The sequence below is a fragment of the Mustela nivalis genome (genome assembly GCF_964662115.1).
Source record: "Mustela nivalis genome assembly, chromosome: 5".
In the NCBI taxonomy this organism is placed as follows: domain Eukaryota; kingdom Metazoa; phylum Chordata; class Mammalia; order Carnivora; family Mustelidae; genus Mustela; species Mustela nivalis.
Window position 1 is genome coordinate 73,698,077 of NC_139024.1, and position 13,675 is coordinate 73,711,751.

Sequence of the window (13,675 nt, forward strand, 5' to 3'; positions counted from 1 at the left end):
TCCAGCTATGTCATCTAAAGATTCCTGTTCTGGTATTAGCTCATAATTTTTTTTAAACTGTCATTTTGAGTTTCTTTTTATACTCTTTGGAGAAATAAGAGATTAAAATCCAGCCTGTAAGACTGAACAGCCCCACAAAGTCGGAAGAAATCAGGCAAATGTGTTGTCGTGGAAGCCAACAAGAATGTGTTTCTAAAACAGAAGACAGGATCAACGTTGCCACATGCCACTGATTCAGTATAGTAAGAGTACTCTGATTCAAATTAGTTTAAGCAAAGCTCGTGTGTATACCCATTCCCTTACTTAAATCACAATAAAGAAATAAAAATGAGATCTGAACGCACATAAACAAAGAGGATGAAAGCGGACCACAGCAGGTGAATGATACCAACAAAATGTTGAAAGATGAAAAGTAAAAGGAGAAGGAGCAAGTGACTTTGCTCCAAGCCTTTGCAGGGAGGAAGCCCACAAGAACACAATTCAAAGCCACAGCACAGTTCCTACTGCAGATCCCTAGAAGGAAGCAAGTATTGGAGATGTGCCTCTGAAGGGTGGGGCGCCTGATAACAAAGGAACTGGGTGACAATTTTTACAAGGAAAAGATAACATGGCCCAAATCACTTTCCAATTCCGCACACCCTGAGGTTACCCCTCCCACACCCTAGTAGAGAACACAAGTAAAAAGAATTCCCCATAGAGTTCAAAACAGAAGTTTGGTAGGTTTGCCAAGCAGAGTTGAAATTGGGGCTGAGATTCCAAACTAAAAATCTAGACTATTATGTAAAAATGTTTCTACAAACAGTGGGACCCCTAGAGAATTCTCCCGCTAGATCCCAGAAAGAGGCTGATCAGGTTTATGTTCTCCAAGCAGGAGAAAGGAGGAAACTGCCTGGGGCCAAGAGAAAAGATGTATGGACACCAAAGAAAGAGCAATTTCCTGATTTTTTCTACCTGGTGACCCTAAGAACACAGGTAGCACACATACTTAAGTTTCTAGTCAATTTCTCTTTCAAATGAGTTTGAATCAAAAACCGTTAGCATGGAAGTCAAAGCCTAAAAGGAATAAACAGAAGAAAGGTAACAGGAGAAACAAATAAATTGCATAAAAAAAAAAGAACAATCCCAGCTCTGTTTCCCTGGAAGCAGACTGTCAGATGGAGTTTACTTGGAAGTGTCCTTAAATGGCACAAAAGCAGGAAAGGGCATGGGGAGAAGTCAAACCGCAGGGGCTGTCCCTTGGTAGGCTCAGCCTCTGTCTCTGCAGCTAGAACCTCTCAGAGTTGACCCAGTGGAGCCAACATGGCCCAGAATACACGTCCCACACAGAACACTCACTGGATGTGGGTCATCCCAGAAAGGAGGGGATCTTCGGTCAAGGCAGTGCTCTGAAACTGAGACAATACACAATTCTCTGCCCATAGCACCTCTAGTAGTGGGGGCACCACGCCTTTCCTTTAAGGTGGACCTGGGTGGTGTCTCCCAGCGTTCATCACAAAAACTTCAGAGAAACTATAATAAATGTCTTCAGAGAGCTAAAAGAAAGTTTTGTTATCTGGTGAAACACAAAAGAATGCTATCTAGGTTTGGTTTGCTTTGGAGTTTTTTGTTTGTTTTTGGACATGGAGTAATCTGAGGACATAAAAGAACTCTTGAAATTTAGATTTTAAAGCAAAAAATAAACAATAATTCCACAGAAGGGGTGGAAGGTAAAAGTGGAAAAGATAATCCAGAAAATGAAACAAAAAGAAAAATTGGGGAAATAGCTTTAGTAAAAGGAATGTGGAAAATGGGAGAAACCATTCAGGTTTCATATCTGAATAATGGGAGTTCTAGAAAGAACAGAAAACATGAAGCGAAAAAATAATCAAGTAACTAATATACAAAAAAAAAAAAAAGAAAGAAAGAAAAATCCCAAAAAGCATGCGTTTCCAAATTGAAAAGTCCCATTAACTCTCCAATAAAATAAATGAGAGGAGAAATGACATCATGCTTTGTGAAATTTCAAAACTCCAGAAATAAAGCAAAGATTCTAAAAGCTGTCAGAGGGAAAAGTAGATCCCATATGCAAGATTAGGAATTCAAATAGCATCGGACTTCATAACAACAAAATGGAAGATAAAAACTAATGGAACTACATCTTTAGAAATCCAAGGAAAAATAATTCCCATCCAAAGTGCCAAGCCAAACCTTAATGGAATATGAAGGTAGAAAAAGATGTTTTCCTCTCATTCAACTTTCCTTGGGAACAGTTTGAGAATGAACTCCAGAAAAGGGGGAGAATAAACCAGGAAAGGCATGTGATTGAGGAAAGAGAAGCAATGACAGGAGAGGATAAAGAAAATCCAGTTTGATAGTGAAGGGAAGACCCAGGACAAGAATTGAGTAGTAGGCATAAGAAACACCTATGGTAGGGTGTCTGGGTTGCTCAGTGGGTTGTCTTCCTTCAGCTCAGGTCATGATCTCAGGGTCCTTGGATTGAGCCAGTGTTGGGCTCCCTGCTCAGCAGGGAGTCTGCTTCTCCCTCTCCCTCTGGCCCTCACCCCAACTCATGTGCTCTCTCTCTCAAATAAATTAAAAAAAAAAAAAAGCATCTGTGATGTGAGGGACTAGGGACATTATATGTGAACGCATTGAGAGGCGTTGTGTAGCTCTTTGAGATCTAAGGGATGAATCAGTCCGAAGTATATATAAATAAGCTAATGATGGGGTGCCTGGGCAGCTTAGTCTATCAAGCACCTGACCTACTCAGGCCCTGATCTCAGGGTCCTAAGACCAAGCACCACATTGGGATCCATACTCAGCACAGTCTGCTTAAGTTTCTCTTTCCCTCTGCCCCTCCCTATGTAACCACCTCCCACTCACATGTTTACTCTCTCTCTTTCAAATGAAAAAAAATCTTTAAAAAAATAAAAAAATAAAAATCAGTTAATGAAAAAAAGCATGCAATTTTTCATTTAGGAAAACAATTTCATTAGGAAAAAGAGAGATCAAATCACCCTGCTAAGCTCAGCTGTATACAGCATTTATTTAATCATAATCAAGTTAACATGGAACATAGGTTAAATTAAAATGATGACTGAACTGTATTTAGAGCATGAGGTAATAACATGGCAAGTAGTATGGGGATGGTGGCTAGGGCTGGATTCCTTTCTCCTATAAGTGGAATCAATAGAATGTATCTGAGGCTTACTCCACACATATAAGAAAGAACAGTATAAACAGGTTATTGAGACATTTGGAGAGATAGGCCAAAAGAAATAGCTAAACAAACTGGAAGTGTCTTTGTTTGTGCTGCAAGAGTTGGGAGATGACAAGTGGTAAGGCAGAATACTGCTGTTTTTCGTTATATATTTTATACGATTTGACTCTAGAGTATATATATTGGTACTAAATTTAGCAAAAAATAAAATATTAATTTAAAATTTCTATTTCTATAATAATTTGAAAAGTTTGACTTTATAATGCCACCCTTCAATCCATAAGCAATGAACCACACTTAAGCATATCCTATCATACCTGGGAAAAAAGAAATTCAGTGAACGGATGGTGTTTACAGCTAGGGTTGGCTTTAATGATTTAATTTCCCTTGGCTCTGATGAAGTACAATGGTTTTGCTGGAATTGACCTATTTTACCCTTCATCTCAGCTAACTTTTCTTCAGCCACCCTTAAACAAGAAGAAACAGCTGTTGGGAGTTTAAGTAAATGTAACTTTAATTTTGATTTCTTTCCAAATTCTACATTTAATCTGGGTGAGTGAATGCAATGTTGATGGATCATCACATTCTCATGTTATAATTTATGTTCATGTCAGGCAAGCGAACACTGTTCATATATCAATGTGTCAGGTATTGTCACCTTAATAAAGTAAACAATTAAAAAGAAGAATTGTAACAACCATTTTAATGGGCTTCTCGTTCATCTATTTCGTAGGAAAAAACTAAAACTGATTTGTGAAAATAAACTACCCATACTTCACCCCGTCTTTCTTTTTAAAGTGATCCATCAACTAGACCATAACAAGTGTTTAATAAATCTATTTTATTCCTCTCATTTTAATAGGAAAATTAGAGAATGGATCCAAGTAGAGAAAAGGCCATTGTCTGGGTTCTTGTGATCTCTTCTCCACAGGTCACAGATTTTCAAAGTTCTTTAAATTGCACATTATTAAAAATGAACTGGGTTCCTTTTTCCAAATAAGATAACCCACCACCTCCCTCAAGTGGTCAGTTGGATTAGTTTTCTCTTTCCAAAGCTGAGTTGGTTTACTTCCAAGAACTGCAGAGCCATGTATAATGGCTGGCCTAGATGGATTTTTTTTCTTGAATAAATTATTTGGTCTTTGGAGTGAAGGAGTGAAGGAAGCAGATTAGATTGAATTGTGCTGATATTTTAACTTCACTAGGCCAAGATAAAAAGATGCTTATCCTGGGCTAGCAATTGTTCATGATGCTTGCCAACTCAAGGTTGCTCTCCCTCCAGACCTCTCTTTTCCTGCCTACGGGCTTAACCAAACCTCATCATTTCTAGTTATTTAAGGCCTTGTACCATTTTTTTTTTAATTCACTCAAGTAGAGGTGCTAATTCCTGCTTCCTGAACTGGGCCTTTCAGTGATTATACAACACCTAGCAAAACTTATTTAGTAATGTTATTTCCTAACTAAAACTAAATACTTCTTAAAATGTTTCCTCAGTTAATCTGATTGGGAAAGGGGAAGGAAAGGAGACCAAGACTGTCTTTCTGATTAGCAATAAGGAGCAAATTTTCATGAATACCTATAGTCAAATCATTTCAGGGCATTTAGTACCAAAACTTCAATTCAAGAGACACATATAAAAGTCATGTCTCTAAGTCATTAGGCCAATTTCAGTTCTAACAATCCCCCAGAATAAAATATGCCAACAAGATGTCTGTGGGGTATTTACTTGAATAAAAATATATGAGTCGCTGTTACCACTTAGCTACCATCCGAAAACATGAACATTGCTGTTCTTGTTTTCAGATGGTAACTAAGTGAAATTCTTTTTTTATTATGTTCACTCCTCAGGTTTCTGGAAGGATTGAAAGGATCTGTGAAAGCAGTCAGTCTGGGAGTCAGGTATAAGAGTAGACACAACTGAATAGAGTTTTGTTGCCTTTATTGTCTAAATAATGCTTATCCAAAGTTTTCAAATTGATTTGCATAAACTAGCAATCAGCTAAATCTGATTTTTTGAGGGCATTTCTAAGCTTTTTCTCTTTGGGCCCCAATTACGAAATAAACAAACTCCTATGACAAAAATGGTAAGCCTCTTTGGTAATTTGGCTCCTCAACTGACTTCTCCATTGAGCCAAAAACTCAGGAATGAAAAAATGCCCACACGTGCACATGAAATTTACCAAACCTATGTTAACAAAAACAAACAAAAAAAAAGTATGTAGGAGTAGAATAGAGAGGATTCTAAAAACTCTAATCCCAAAATAGACCAAGCCATACCAAGGTCTTGTGCTTCTCTACCTTGGTCTACTTCTAAAAAAAAAAGCATCAATTATTCTTGAGTGGAAGACATAGGTTCATTCTTGCCACAAAGAGTTTGAGACAGTAAAGTTGACAGAAACAGGAAAAGTAGTCAATGATATAAAATATTGATATATTGACTGAAGGTATATGTGAATATCACAATTGTATAGTTTGAAACCAGCCCGAGAAAGCTGCATCATCCTTGCACATAACAGACTCCTTTTGAGACCATGTTCTGCAAGGAATCAATGATCTGTGCTCCCATCCCTACCACCAAGAGATGTGGTTGGGACTCACAGGGGCTTTATTCAGCTCATTCACTCTGTTTCTCACTCTCACGCTTCTCAATTCACTCTTGTTCTCGCATCCTTCTGAAAACCCAAGAAACACAATTATAGCATGAAAGTTGCCAGGGTGGCTCTACCTTTCACCCACAAAGAACTAAAAGGGCAGGACTGTATATAAGATACGCCATGAATTCTTACAATGTTCTCACTACTCGTATACTTGGCCAACTACCAACAGGTGAGGATATACACTGAAGAGGAGGAAATGTCTTCGGCTGGATAAAACCTTAACTGAAAAGTTTTGACTCCTACTCAAGAGATTTGTGATAATCAAAGGGACTGAATATTGTTCCTCTTTTATAAGAAGGAAACTTCATTTATATTAACTTTCGGAGAACCAATATCTTGGTTTATGTTTTTGTGTAAAATGCTATATAGGAAAGTGTGGTTGGGGATAGTATTGCTTTAGGGGCTTGGGGTTGAGACAAACACCAGCGTTTTCCTCATTATATGGGTAGAATGCCATAATGAAGTTTCCATATTTTGGTAAATTGAAGGTCATCCAGCCAAACAGATGTCAGGAAATACAGATTCAAAATTCACACCCTAAAATGTCTAAGGGCTTTTTTGTGGCCTTCCTGAGGTTTAACCAGCAAAGACTCTAGATCAGTGTGAAATGAAACCATTTCTTTGTTCTTTGTGACTCAGACTCTTCTGGGTTTGGAGTCCCAGTTTAGTAAAGAACTGAGTGTTGTGGCCTATTACCTCAAACAGGACCCACCAACACCATTCTTGAGGGTAGCCTATGAGGAACAAGAGACAGTGGGAGTGAGGCGTACTGAAAGAGAGGCAGGAAAATGCATTACCTAGGCCAGTGCTCCGAATTTAATCTCCTGATTCTGAGGTGGTTGTGGGGATCTGAGACCTGCATGTTCCCAACTAGCCAGGACCACATTTTGAGTGGTGAGTTGTGCATCAGGGCTTCTCACACTCTCTGTTGATAAAGAATATTTCACCCACTCACCCAATCCCAGGTAGAACTTCGCTCTGATTTTTCCCTGGTATTCTCCTGGGCCAGAGAAAGAGTCCACAGTGACACGCTAATCCCTTTGGCAGCATACCAAGGACAAGATGCACAGCCAGAATTCTGCTGGGCTCCAGGCGGGTGTTTGAGAAAGAAGACAGAGTGAACTTCTTGCTTCATTCCTTGAGGCCACACAATCTCCCTAACACATTGGGGAATGCTGGCTTCCTTTGGTTTTCCTGAAAACAGCCACTGATGCTAGCTTTGTATTTAGAGTCAGATTTAAAATCCATCCACAACCTATTCTTTTTAAAGAACCAAGTCATGAATTTGACTTTCCATATGCTTCTCATCTGTGGGGTCTGGTCACCAATTGACTCCTCATAGTGTGTTTGCCCCTGATGCCTTGCAGTCTCTGCACATGAAATTTGAGAATTCTCTGGTAACTGTAGCAGAACAACTCCTCAGACCAATGACTTTCCAAATAACCTCCTCAATTCTCTCATGTTCAGAGAATGGGAAAGAATTCCAGAGAGCTATGTGAGGGTGAACAAGGGGCCAGAACTGTCGTTTATATCTATGACTGGACAGAAAGGTGGAAATGGATAGAATGTAATTCAATGCTTTCTTTTTCCCCACTGTCCTAACCTCTTCTCAAGAATGTTTTGCCAAGACAAATAATATGTTTTACCCAAAGCATCTCCCATTTAAACTTCTTTACCATAAACAGGCACTTCAAACTTAATGAGAGCTGGAAAATCTTTTACTAAACTGTGATCTCCTTGAAGGCAGGAATTCTGTTACTTTATTTACTGCTGTATCTTTAGCACCCAGAATAATGCCTGGCACATATTAGGTGCTCATTAAATATCTATTGGTATTTGGGCAACCATAAGATTAGTGAAGGTAAACTCATTCATTTCCACGGGTCTCTTGTTGAGCAGCTCCAGCTCCTGTCATCACTGCCCCTCCGCCCCTGCCACCCCCGCAAGGCTTTGCCACTGCCAAAGCCACCTGCAGCGACTTGTTGCACCTGATTCTCTCCACTTTGTTCCCCACCAACCGCAACCATTGACGCCATGTCGAGTGACAGAGACCACAGCCAGGATCGAGGGTTTGGTGTACCTCGGTTTGGGGGAAGTAGGGCAGGGCCCCTATCTGGAAAGAAATTTGGAAACCCTGGGGAGAAACTAGTTAAAAAGAAGTGGAATCTCGATGAGCTGCCCAAATTTGAGAAGAATTTTTATCAAGAACACCCTGATTTGGTTAGGTGAACGGCACAAGAGGTGGAGACATACAGAAGAAATAAGGAAATTACAGTTAGAGGTCACAACTGCCCAAAGCCAGTTCTGAATTTTTACAAAGCAAACTTCTCTGCAAATGTCATGGATGTGATTGCAAGACAGAATTTTACTGAACCCACTGCTATTCAGGCTCAGGGATGGCCTGTTGCTCTAAGTGGATTGGATATGGTTGGAATAACACAGACTGGGTCTGGGAAAACATTGTCTTACTTGCTGCCTGCTATTATCCACATCAACCATCAGCCATTCCTAGAGAGAGGTGATGGGTCTATCTGCTTGGTGCTGGCACCAACTCGGGAACTGGCCCAACAGGTACAGCAAGTAGCTGCCGAATACTACAGAGTGTGTCGATTGAAGTCCACTTGGATCTATGGTGGTGCTCCCAAAGGACCACAGATTCATGATTTGGAGAGAAGTGGGAAATTTGTATTGCAACACCTGGAAGACTGATTGACTTTTTAAAGTGTGGGAAAACCAATCTGAGAAGAACTACCTACCTTGCCTTGATGAAGCAGATAGAATGCTTGATATGGGCTTTGAACCTCAAATAAGGAAGACTGTGGATCAGATTAGACCTGATAGGCAAACCCTAATGTGGAGTGCAACTTGGCCAAAAGAAGTAAGACAGCTTGCTAAAGATTTCCTGAAAGACTACATTCATATAAACATTGGTGCACTAGAACTGAGTGCAAACCACAACATTGTTCAGATTGTGGATGTATGTCATGATGTAGAAAAGGATAAAAAACTTATTCATCTAATGGAAGAGATCATGAGTGAGAAGGAGAATAAAACCATTGGTTTTGGTGAAACCAAAAAAGATGTAATGAGCTTACTAGAAAAATGAGGAGAGATGGGTGGACCACCATGGGTGTCCATGGTGACAAGAGTCAACAGGAGGGTGATTGGGTTCTAAATGAATTCAAACATGGAAAAGCTGCTATTCTGATTGCTACAGATGTGGCCTCCAGAGGGCTAGATGTGGAAGATATGAAATTTGTCATCAATTATGACTCCCCTACTCCTCAGAGGATTATATTCATCGAATTGGAAGAACTGCTCACAGTACCAAAACAGGCACAGCATACACTTTCTTTACACCTAATAACATAAAGCAAGTGAGAGACCTTATCTCTGTGCTTCGGGAAGCTAATCAAGCAATTAATCCCAAGCTGCTTCAGTTGGTCAAATACAGAGATTCAAATTCAGGTCATTCCAGGGGTAGAGGAGGCATGAAGGATGACTGTCAGGACAGATATACTCTGTGGACAAAAGGGGTGGATTTAATACTTTTAGAGACAGGGGAAATTATGACAGAGGTTACTCTAGTCTGCTTAAGAGAGATTTGGGGGCAAAAACTCAGAATGTCAGCACTGTTTACAGTGCTGCAAATTATACCAATGGGAGCTTTGGAAGTAATTTTGTGTCTGCTCGCATACAGACCAATTTTAAGACTGGTAATCCAACAGGGACTTACCAGAATGGTTACGATAGCACTCAGCAATATGGGAGTGACATTCCAAATATGCACAATGGTATGAACCAACAGGCATATGCATATCCTGCTACTGCAGCTGTGCCTCTGATTGGTTATCCAATGCCATCAGGATATTCTCAATAAGACTTTAAAGTATATGTAAATGTCTGTTTTTCATAACTGCTCTTTATATTGTATGTTATCAGACAAGATAATTTTTTAAGAAACATGGGAAATGCAGAAATGATGGCAGTACAGCAGTAATTATGGTGTACTTTTTCACTATTTAAGCTGGATATTTCTCTACATTCCTGAAACAATTTTTAGGGGTTTTTTTTGTACTAGACAATGCAGGCAGTGTTTTCACAAAAGTAAATGTACAGTGATTTGAAATAGAATAAAGGAAGGCAATGCATGGTCTTCCAATAAAAAATATTTGAAGACTGAAAATAAAAAGATTAGTGAAGGTACTAATTAGTGAGAACTCACAGTGTATCTACATACTACACACATGCTTATCAGATACATCTTCCCTACTGCTAGCTTCTCTGACTCTGCTCACATTTTATCAACTCCCTTCTCTTCTGCACAGATTTATTTCCACCTTAGTATCCTCAACTCTCCTGTATCCTTCCTTTGTTCTGCATTTTCCCCGATCTTGCATTTATCAGAAACCAATTTGAAGCACAAGTTTAGAAAAAGTGTACAGTTATGGTACCGCTATCCTTTCTAAGGATATCATGTCAAGCCACTGAAGGATCCTTTGTCTCCAGCAGGACAAACTAATTTAAAGACTGACTGAAGCAAAACCAACAAACACCTACTGATTCACTCTACCCATTCCCCATGTTAATGAAACCATAGAAAATCAAACTTTGTCTCAGAAGTTACTGCTTTATATTCATGATACCCACAATTACTCATCTATTTCATTAACACAGGATTTTTCCAAAATCTGACAGACACCCAATTATACCCCAGCTCAGAACCACTTCTGTAAGTGTCATAAGGAAGTCCTTATCATAGGTGAAGAACATGATACTTCCATGATGTATCAGAGCAGAGAAAGGATTGGGAATCACTCATTCTAAAAACGGGCTTCTGGGGTACTCACGGGCTGCCCATTCCCCGCTCTGACTACATACAAAGGGCAGATAGCATCCCATGTTTTGGTCTCTCCCTTTCACTCCACAGGCAAAATATACCTCTCCTGTGTGTGTTCGTTCCCTTCCTACAGAGCTCTTTCTAAGAGCAAAATAATCCAATCTATTAGTCCATGAACAAAAAAGTATTTGGCTCCTCAATCTTTTTGCACATTGTCAATGACACTAACTAGAAGTAAGGGCACTATAAGATGGGACTCTTAGGCCCTGTGGAATGGATGGGGGTAGAGGGACTGTATTGCTGTTTTCACTGTCTTCAATAGCACTAGGTAGTGCTAAGTAGCGTTTCTTTTCTATCCCAAGTGCAAGGAGCTTCTGAACATGGGAAAAGCTCATCCTGACGTGCCCGATAGGCTTTTTACTGGAGCAGAACTTCCTTGTTCAGATACAGAGTCAGAAGACTGTCCATCCTCTCTGCCAGCTCTGGTGCTAACAGTTCAGGCAACTCAATTATTCTGAATCTGACAACCAGACAAAAGATAAGCCTTTAGTTTCATGCTTTGGTTCCATTATTTCCTATTTCCCTCTGCAATCTGGAAATAGTGAGAAAATCCCACCAGCCAGTGGGGAAACTTGTTGAACTGGAGTAGTGGGTAGAGATTTCATTACCCCATAGCAAATTCCAAATACTCTCAGGAGAAATCACATTCTAACCAGCATCAAGCCTACTTCTGTTGTTCTTTAAAATTTCCACAGTACTAACAAGGGTATGAGAATTTTCATAAGTCTGGAGTATGTTCTAGCTGAAGTGGTCACACCACAACTTAGCAACAGCATCCAAAAAAAAAAAAAAAAAGGCCCTATGAGTAATTTCTATTGCACAAATCAGTGGATCAAACGATATTTGCTACATGCCGACATATAGGCTGAATCAAAAGCTATGAATATGAATGTGGAAGGTTCTAATAATTCAGAACCACAAAGATTTCATGAAAAAGTAATTTTTGAGAAGTCCTGCTGTTAAAATATGTAAATATTTTAAGATGAATATATATAAAGATAAAGGTAAGATGGAATTATCTGTGCTTTTTTTTTATGGAGCTAAATTTTAACATCACATAAAATACTTTCATCTGACATCATGGTTTCAAGGAGTAAGAACGAGGAGCACCTGGGTAACTCAGTAGGTTAAGTGTCCAACCCTTGGTTTCAGCTCAGGTCATCATCTCATGCGTTGTGGAATCAGCTTGGAAATTGGCAGGGAGCCTGCTTGGGGATTCTCTCCTTCTGCGCCTCCACCTTATGCACGCACGCTCGCTCTCTCTCTCTCTCTCTTTTTCTCTCTCTCACAAATAAATGAAACTTAAAAAAAAAAAAAAAGAGTATGGGGCGCCTGGGAGGCTCAGTGGGTTAAAGCCTCTGCCTTTGGCTCAGGTCATGATCCCAGAGTCCTGGGATCAAGCCCCACATCGCGTTCTCTGCTAGGCAGGGAACCTGGTTCCCTTCCTCTCTCTCTCTGCCTGCCTCTCTGCCTACTTGTGATCTCTCTGTGTCAATCTCTGTCAAATAAATAAATAAATAAAACCTTTTAAAAAAAGGTAAGAAAGATACAAAATGATTGAAGTTAAAAGATGCAAAAGGACTAAAGTAAGGAAAATGACTATTTCTGATTGGTTTGATTTCCAAGCTTAATCAATATTTCTGTACCACTCATCACTCAGTTACCCCCAATACCACCGCCCATTCATCGTATCCAGTGAAACCCTGGAAAAGACATTTCCTATTTGAAAAGTTCTAAGGAAAGGGAAAAACTGACACTTCTTTTCAGCTTTAGAATACAGATTGTTTTCTTTAAAGATGAGTGGTGAGCTTCAAGAAATATTCTGGGAATTTTTTTTTCTCCAAAAATCAAACAAAATATCAATACTAAAATGTCCCAATCAAGTTTTTGATGGGAAGTTTTCCTTTTAAATATTTATTTATTTGAAAGAGAGAGCGTGTGCACATGTATATATGCACAAGCAGGGGGAGGAGCAGAGAGAGAGGGAGAGAGAATCCTCAAGCAGACTCCCGGCTGAGTGCAGAGCCCAACATCAGTCTCCATCCCAGGACCCCGAATCATAACTTGAGCCAGAATCAAGAGTCAGCTCCTTAACCAACTGAGCCACCCAGGCACCCTGAAAGGAAGATTTTCAACTTCAACTTCCTCCCTTTTACAAAAGACTTAAGAAAGCTGAGAGGATGTAGCAAACATTGCAAAAAAAAAAAAAAAAAAAAAGATAACTTGTTAATAAGAAAAATATATCAGTTTAGTGATTTCTTTATCCAGGAAAAAAATGCATAATAGAGTGACTTGAAGAAGTTATTGCAAAGATACCATACATAGGTAGCAGCTATGAGTGGGGCAGAGATGGGAGCACAAGGGACAAAAATAGTACCAACAATAAGTAAAAAAGTTTCAATGAGAGAAAGACAGCAATTAGAGAGGAAGTTTCCTACTTCATAATGCTGACCAGGGCTAGAATAATTTCGGAGGACATATTTTTTGAGTCTTCATGTGATTTTGAGCAATGTGTGAAGAAAGACTCACATAACTTCTAGAGACTCTCTGCACACCTGATGAAATGAGGCCATGGCCCATCCCCAACTAAAGATTCTGCACAGGGATTCTGCTACACAGTGGGAAAGACAGATGTCCAGCCAGATTGATGTTTCTCTGCTCACATAACTTCTTGGACTAACACTCAAGTAACAGACCAAGGTGACATCTTATTCTAAATATCTCTCTTCTTCAATGTGACACCCCAGAAACCCCCTGCAATGACAGACTTTTGGCTCCTCAGCTAAACTTAATGATGCAGAAATAATTCAGGACATGGAAACGGAGAAAGAAAGTGCTGTACTAAGCAAAAAAAATATATATTTAAAAATGTTTAAGTAAAATACACTTTTTATTTATTTTAATCAAATAATTCAATCA

At 39.4% G+C, this 13,675-nt stretch overlaps 1 long non-coding RNA gene and 1 pseudogene across 2 annotated transcripts in view; one reads left to right on the top strand and one right to left on the bottom strand.

Moving 5' to 3' along the window:
- Positions 1-13,675, bottom strand: part of LOC309864450 — a 101,260-nt gene that overhangs the window by 29,855 nt on the left and 57,730 nt on the right. The gene's annotated exons all lie outside the window — the stretch shown is intronic.
- LOC309864447 (putative ATP-dependent RNA helicase DDX5 pseudogene) lies at positions 7,733-9,736 on the top strand (annotated as a pseudogene). The gene has a single exon. The product of its transcript is annotated as a putative ATP-dependent RNA helicase DDX5 pseudogene (transcript).